Source organism: Dipteris shenzhenensis, chromosome 20 (assembly GCF_047967505.1).
Source record: "Dipteris shenzhenensis isolate YYH24624 ecotype China chromosome 20, Dip_SZ_1.0, whole genome shotgun sequence".
Lineage (NCBI taxonomy): Eukaryota > Viridiplantae > Streptophyta > Polypodiopsida > Gleicheniales > Dipteridaceae > Dipteris > Dipteris shenzhenensis.
The window spans coordinates 24,355,568-24,363,938 of NC_141615.1; positions in this window are offsets into that span (position 1 = coordinate 24,355,568).

Below are 8,371 nucleotides of genomic sequence, written 5' to 3' on the forward strand. Positions count from 1 at the left end.
AGTGACCCCCCCGAGGACCCTCATGATTAGAAAGAAGCTAGCAAGATTTGGCCGCATGGCCAAATCTCTTTAGACCTAGGTGATTTAAAAGAAGCTAGAAAGATTTGGCATCACAACCAAATCTCCCCAAATCCTGCTGCTTTGAAAAGATTTGGCCGCACGGCCAATCTCCCAAGACCCTTGTGATGAGAAAGAAGCTAGTCGCACAGTCAAATCTCCCTAAACCCTTGTGACTTATAAAAAGCTAGAAAGATTTCGCATCGTAGCCAAATCTCCCCAAACCTTGGTGCTTTGAAAACTTGGTGCTTTGAAAAAATTTGGCTGCACGGCCAAATCTCCCCAAACCTGGTGCTTTGAAAAGATTTGGCTGCATGGCCAAATATTCCTAAACCTATGCTTTGAAAAGAATTGGCCACACGGCCGAATCTCCATAGACCCTTATGATTAGAAAGAAGCTAGCAAGATTTGACCACACACAAATCTCACCAAACCCTGGTGCTTTGAAAAGATTTGGCTGCACGGCCAAATGTCCATAGACCCTCGTGATTAGAAAGAAGCTAGCAAGATTTGGCCGCACGGCCAAATCTCCCTAAACTTGGTGCTTTGAAAAGATTTGGCTGCACGACCAAATCTCCCTAAACCTGGTGCTTTGAAAAGAATTGGCCGCACGGCCAAATCTCCCTAAACCTGGTGCTTTGAAAAGAATTGGCTGCACGGCCAAATCTCCATAGACCCTTGTCATTGGAAAGAAGCTAGCAAGATTTGATCGCACACAAATCTCCCCAAACCCTGGTGCTTTGAAAAGATTTGGCCGCACGACCAAATCTCCATAGACCCTCATGATTAGAAAGAAGCTAGCAAGATTTGGCCGCACGGCCAAATCTCCCTAAACCCAAGTGATTTTAAGGAAGCTAGAACGATTTGATTGATTTGAAAGAAGCTAGCAAGATTTGGTTGCACAGCCAAATCTCTTCAGACCCTAGTGCTTTGAAAGAAGCCCACAAGATCTGGACACAAGGCCAAATCTCCTCAAACTTAGGTGCTTTGAAAGAAGCCCATATGATTTGGCCACACATCCAAACCTCCCCTTCCAGTGCTTTAAAAGAAGCCCATAAGATTTGGCCGCACTGCCAAATCTCCCTAGTGCGGCCAAATCTCCCTAGAATCTAGTGCTTTCCAAATCTACTACTATGTCTAGTGTCAATTCTAGATTCTATTTCAGATATGTTTATCGATAATGTGTTTTGTCTAACATTAAAGATTATAAAGATGATAGTTTGTATATTGCTTGGGTTTTTTTATAGGAAAGACACAAATGTGAAGAAGGTTGAGAAAGTTGTAAGTGGATTTGTAGAAAAAAGCATACCTTGGTACTTTGACATATATAGTATTGAGGGGGCACAGTTGACACGAGTTCACTTATTTGTTTTGTTACCTAATAAAAGTGCATACACTTGTGTTGGATCGGTACATCAAATCACTGAAGATGTGGTTGGAAAAGAGGGGGATATTGGATTGTTGATCATTATAAATCAAAATAAGAAGTTTCTTTTAGATCCCAGTGATTATGAAGCATCTCGTATGAAGTCTGATGTAGATGACAACATGCAATCAAGAGGCTGGATAAGTGTTGAATCAATTGATGGAAATGAAATTGACACAGTGACGACAATCATTGAATCATATCGCAAAGTGGAAAGCTAACTATAGTTGATGTACCACAAGAAGGAACACCTCTAGAGGGTATGCTAGCAGTTGTGGAAAGAAGCAGTGGTAGTGAATTGGAGCGAAGTGGAAAGGTCATAGGAAAAAAAGGGCAAAAGAAACCATCAGGCTTGGTGGAATATGAAAAATACTACCCATTCGGGTTGCATGCAACATTTTCAATTCCAGTTACAAGATGTCAAAAAGCTCCTCCAAGCTATGTATATAGAGGGTTGAACAAAGAGCATGTGGAGAAGCTTGCTGCAGACTTCGGTTATAACTCTAGGCCTCCTGCTGCTGTAGCGGATTTAATGCCTTTCAATCCTGAAACAAAGCAGCCCCTGGAAAGGGTAGATAAAAAGGATTTAACCAAGTGCCACTACTGGATACTATCTGGACAACATTCAATATATGCTGCTAAAATATTCACATCTAATGATGATAACAGCACGGCCCAAAGAAAGAACTACTACCGCACCTGTCAGGCGAGGATTGTAGTGAATTGTCCCGCACGCTTTTGTGTGGAGATATCAAAGATGGCAAACCTGGAGTCTCAAAATATCTTGAGACAATCTCCATACATTGATATACTTAAGCAGGTGAGGGGACAATGGATTCTCTTTAACAGACCCAAGAAAGCACAACAAGGGCTTGCAAAAGGACATCCAGATCGTGAGAATTGGGATGTAAGTACACATTTTAATTATGAATCATTTTTTACAAGTCGGTTTTCGTAATTATTGCATTCTAATGGATTCATATATTTTGTAGGCTTTCATTGACACTGGCAAGGTAACATTGGGCAATAGCTTTGCCACGAAGGATGTACATATATGATAATCACAAGCAATGCCATTTATGATGGTTGGATCTCCATCCTTGAGGATTACATTGCAGGCAAATATTCACAAGATGGAAAATGCCGTAGGCAACCCACTGTCTCAATGTTTAGATGCCTGCGTGGATTGAGTGATGATCAAATTGGTCAAATTCAAAATGACATTAAAGAAGGTAGAGTAGTCATAGCTAAAACAAATACTGATGCCATGATTCTTGATATTGAAGGACGAGCTATGCAGATCAAGAGAGATGCTGCACTACAAGAAGAACTTTATATGTTTATATCCGCAGAACGACCTTCTTTAATGTTAAAAAATTGGGATGAGTGCAAATTACATTTTAAAATTACTCCAGAATTGTATCAACGGATTCGTGGTTGCTCTGACTCATGGTTAAAAGTGCAGCTTCAACAGGGCAAGGAAACTCCACCATTGCCTGATGCTGCAAAGGGTATCTGAGGTGGATTATGGGACAAAGTGAAGGTGCAAGTCATGGACCGAATTCCACCCGGCCTTGGAGGTTCTACACAGTTGGTTCAAACATGGAGGGAATGGAATTTATACATAATGTGTACCAAGAGCCAATGGCAATAGGGGTTGCCTTTTTGGATATAATGTATGGACCAAGCAGAAGTAGAAATTGGAATGAGGATCGCTTTGAGTGTTTGTTGAAAAGCTTGATGACAATCACTTCTCCCCCAGTGCAATTCCTTCTTGTGGTTTTCTTGACCATGGATCATGTATCATGTTTGAAGAATGCCTTAAATAAGACATGCGGACAATATAAAATACACTTCGGTTGCCTTAATTTTGAAACTACAGATATATTTGTCACTGGATCTATGGATGGCTTAATTGCCTGTGTATTGGTAAGCAAGGAAAAGCATTTCAATGATATTGAGCGCTATACCAATGCACAATGTAAGCCATCAATATATGTTGCAGATGAAAAATATGAAAAATCAAGTGGTGCAGAAGAATCAAGTGATGAGGATGATGATGACGAGGATGATGATGATGAATTTGACATTGAATTGTCCTTGAAAAGAAAACGTTCAAGTATCATGAAAGACATGATCATGGGTTTCTGTCGAGAAGATGAGTATGTATTGGACTTGTTCTCTGAGGGGCTTGCTGCAATAGAGTCTCTTTCTTGTAAGAGGCGAGTTGTTTCAGTTGTTGAGACTTATGAGGAGTTGGCAAAGGTTGAAAGTATATGTTGCACGTATGCTTACAGTAATCATGAAATTCGACAATGGGTTGGCTTGCAAGAACCAATATTGGCAATAGAGGGGGTGCCAAAAGAAGATGATACAATTGAAGGTGGAGGGGATAAAGAAATTGATACCATACCAGGACAAAAAGAGCTTCAACCCTTCAATGAAGAGCAGCGTGAGCATTTACAAAAACACGGTTCAAAGTTTTGGGAAACAGAAGAGGAAGCAACAGGTCCTTGAAATTGTCCTTTTATATGGTGTTCGTGTTTTCCATATGTTATCTTGCTATATTCTCCATATGATGTATTAATTTTGTTCCAAAGATCTTTTAATATTTCTTGGAAATTTCGTCTATCTCATTGCCATAGTTCAAACATTCATATGTATTCTTGAATATGTTTAATTTTCTATATTTCATGAAAAGATGTGTTTGCATGTTGTAATACCTTCGGAGTGTGATACACATCCAAATTTATTTATGAGTTCATAAATGTTAAAAAGTGTGTTGAGTCTTGATCGTGATGAATGAATTAGTGTAAATTGTTGTTTCTATCCTTATTCACTTCATATGAATGCTTAAATATGTTTTGGCCGCTTGGCCAAATATTTTCTTAGTGGGAACACTCGGGCAATGCTAGATAATGTTGGACTCCACTCTATCTATTACACAAAGGTTTTTGGCATTGTAAGGATATGTAGTTTTGGGGATTAAAATAACTTGAAAGGGTATAGATTCAACAACTTTAGGGGGTATACTAAGCATATGAACATGAATTCTTTCTTTTTTTTAGTATTCCAATTTTGTTTTGAAAAAGAAAAACATGAATGCTTTCACACAAACAAATTGCATTGAGAGCACACAACCTAAAGTTTGACAATTTGGTTTCCCATCTCAATCTTCAGTTTGTTTCTACTTATGAATTTCATTTCCTTGTTTATCAACAGATATTGGCCATCTCAATTTCACATCGCTAGAAGCATTGCCTGTACATGTGACACCTGATCCAATGATTCATTATGTGCCTAATTTGAACATTAGCATGCAAGTTCCAAGCTCAACATGGTTGCTTGAAAATGTTGAGGATGCAATGTCTGCAGTCAATGTTCCATTGACAAATGTGAATGCAAGCTTAGAAGGTAAAGGAGAAGATGCAATGTCATTGTATGAAGCCAAGGTGTAGGAAGAAATCTTAGAAGGTAAAGGAGAAGACATAATGTCACCCTCAGAAATAATGTCAAAAGAGGTGATAACAAAAATAAGACTAGTAGTGATAATAGATTTGAAAGGGTTATTGCTTGAGCATTGTTTTTCAAAGTCAAATAAACATATGAGCTTGCACAATGGGAAGCATTAGCTTGTTCTCCGTCCTGGGTGTTTAGAGTTTCTACAATGGTTGCTCGATCACTACCATGTTGGCAATCGGTCCACTGGAGGAGAAAAGGGCATGGTGCAACACATGCTGGACACTTTGGAGCATCATGTTAACAGAAAGTTACATTTCTTCATGGTTTGGGGTGTGATGGCATGCCACAAGCATACAAAGAGTAGAATCATTCGACCAGATAGGATGAATGTGGAAGCGGAGTTTAAACCATTAATGAGAGTGTGGTGTTGTTTTAAAGAGGAATGCAAACCAGCAAGAACAGTGTTCATTGATGTTTCGCCTTACACGGGTTGTGTTAATCCGGCAGAAAATTGCATTTTTCCTACAAAATTTGATATAGATTGTGGTGATTCTATTTTGCTTCATGAGTTATTACCGTACCTACAGATGCTAGATGATGCAGTAGATGTGCGCAATGCCATCTCTTCTAACAGATTTGGTCAAGCTCCGATTGTCGAAGGGCATGATATGTTCTATTATTTTCAACCAGTGATCCTTGAATTCAAAGAAAAACACAAAGAAGTTCTCGAAACGATGAATGTCGAATCTCATATGTCTATTCATAGTTCAAAAAAAGACACAGAGAAAGGTATTACTTCATGTATAACCAAAACTAGAGTGAGAGGGACTTGTCCTACTACAAGAAGTATGGTGCATGCTCAACATGTTATATTGAATGAAGAGGAAGAATGCATGCTAGGAAAAATTTCCAAAATGGGGCCATTGAAAGATAGTGAGGCAAAACGCTTTGCTATGGTTCTTGGATGCAAGGAAAGGGGAATCATTGCCGATGCTGCAAGGGCATTCTTAGCCAACTTGATTCGATTTTATCGTATAGACAACCCTTAGGGAATGTGAGTGATCTTGTTAATTAGAGTTGCAAACACAAATGCTCAACTAAAACATTTGTACCTACATTCTGATTTATATTTGGACACTATTTGGTTAGATTCGATTTGCAAAACATTATGTTCCAATTTGTTTTGTGAAAGAATTAATAGACATTGAGTTAGTACCTTGTTCAAAAAATGCTATGTGCTTTATGATGTGAGTTTGTATTCCTCCACTAAAAGAATGATTCTTTGATTTTAAACATATGATAGGTGTTGCAGATTGTCCTGAAAAGTTGAAGAGCTATCTTATTACAAATTTTGATCCTGCATCCAATGGCTTATGGAAACATAAATTGCCCATACCCATTGAGCACGTGTTCGAAATGAATGGCATCCATTATGAAGTAAAGAAATCAACAATACCTGGGGCAGAATATGGTCTTTTTGTACATACGAGCATCAAGAAAAAACAAGATTTGATGGTATATAATGGTCCAAAGTATGATTATGATACTTGGAGATCTCTCCTATAGTTTTTCCCAAGGATTAAGACTTATGGAATGTTTGAAGATCCATTCATTGAGCCATTGGCAGATGTGAAATGTATTGTGGGAGATGTATTGTATGGAAACATTGCTGGATATATAAATAGCTCAATGTATTATAAAGAAAGAACAAATGTTATATTTGTATACATCCCTAAACTACCACCTTGGGCTCAAAAGTCACAAGGAAATTTGAGTGCCCATGGCTACATTACTGTGCAAACCATAAAGGATATCTCCTTCGGAGATGAGCTACTTTGTGAGTATGAATACTAGTATGGAATTGTTAATGATTATGTTAAATGATGTGGTGCAAAATTGGCTATGTGTCAATGGTTTTGATTATATTTAGTACAAGAAAGCAATTTAAAAAAAGGTTTTTATCAAGACCATGTCTCTGAGTTTCATGAGCTCTATTGTGATGGAGAGTTTCATGAGCTCTATTGTGATGGAACGGTGTTTTTGAACATCACATTTATATGATGGATGTCAAAGCTCTACCATAATCCTATTGCATATGTCAATACTGCAATTTATCAACATAGAAACATATGAATTTGACATTAATTTGATACATCTAATATACCAAATAAAAATTGACAGTTGTTGCAAGTTTAATTTTGTTTTTGAAGACCACATTTATATGATGGATGTCAAAGATCTATGACAATCCTATTGCATATATCAATACTCCAATTTAATTTACTCCAATGAATCTTCCTAATGCAACATCTATAAATTGGCTTTTGTTTGTGGTTTCGATGCATATGAAACAACAAACATCGTTCTTTCACTAGCAAATCAACAAATGTTTTGGCCATGGAGCCATGTTCACATCTATTAAGGCCTTTTTCCATAGCAACAATGTGAAGATTTTTGCTTGGGTTTCTAGGAATTGGGAAAGTATTGTGCATGGTCTAGTCTCCCCCAACATAATTGAAACTTGGGTCCTCAATGGAGCTAATGTTTCAATAAAAAACATCAAATTTTACTTTTGAAGTGACTATATTTTATTTCGTGGGAATTGGGATTTTCCCAAATTCTCTAATATAGTGTTTTATTTCTATCATTCATGCAATCCCTTTCTTAGAAAGGGAAGGGGAAGGGGAAGGGGAAGGGCAAGAGTAGGAAGGGGAAGGGGAAGGGGAAGGGAAAGAGAAAGAAGGGAAAGGGGAAGGGGAGGGGAAAGGGAAGAATACATAAGAAAGATTGTCATAGCATGTCTACAGACACATCTAACAATGCGTCTATAGGCACGCCTATCTGTTTTCCCAAAAGTTAGACGTGTTGTTAGACACATCTATAGACACGCTCCGACAAACACCTTTTTCAAAGAAACTAAAAAGGACATGTGCCCGACCCCAAAAAGAACAACACTAGTATCAAAAACATCCCTTCCCTGCGTACGACAAAGGACGAATCCAAAGAGAGAAACTTCCACCAAAGAGAGCAACTTCCAAAGAAGATCCACTGCCAAGAGACTTACCTTGGATAGAGGTATGGAAACTTCTTGTCCTTCTTCAAAGCTACTTCTCTTTCTTCTCTTCCTTGTTCACCCTCTTCTCTTGTGTGCTTAGGGATGACTGTGTAAGCCTGGAGATGAGTGTGGGTGCTTGGAGATAAATGTGGATGCCCGGAGCTGTGTCTCTTAATAGTAAAGCAAGTCGCGCGATGCTAAAAGTATGTGAAGGAAAGCAAGCACACTAAAAGTAGGTTTGAAAATCCTCAGGGGGGTCACTATGTATAAACCCTCTACATCACATGCATTCAAGGCCTATATTTAAAATCCCTTATCTGTAAATTTCTTCATTAATAAAATGTACCCCTTTTCTATACAAATCTGTAAAT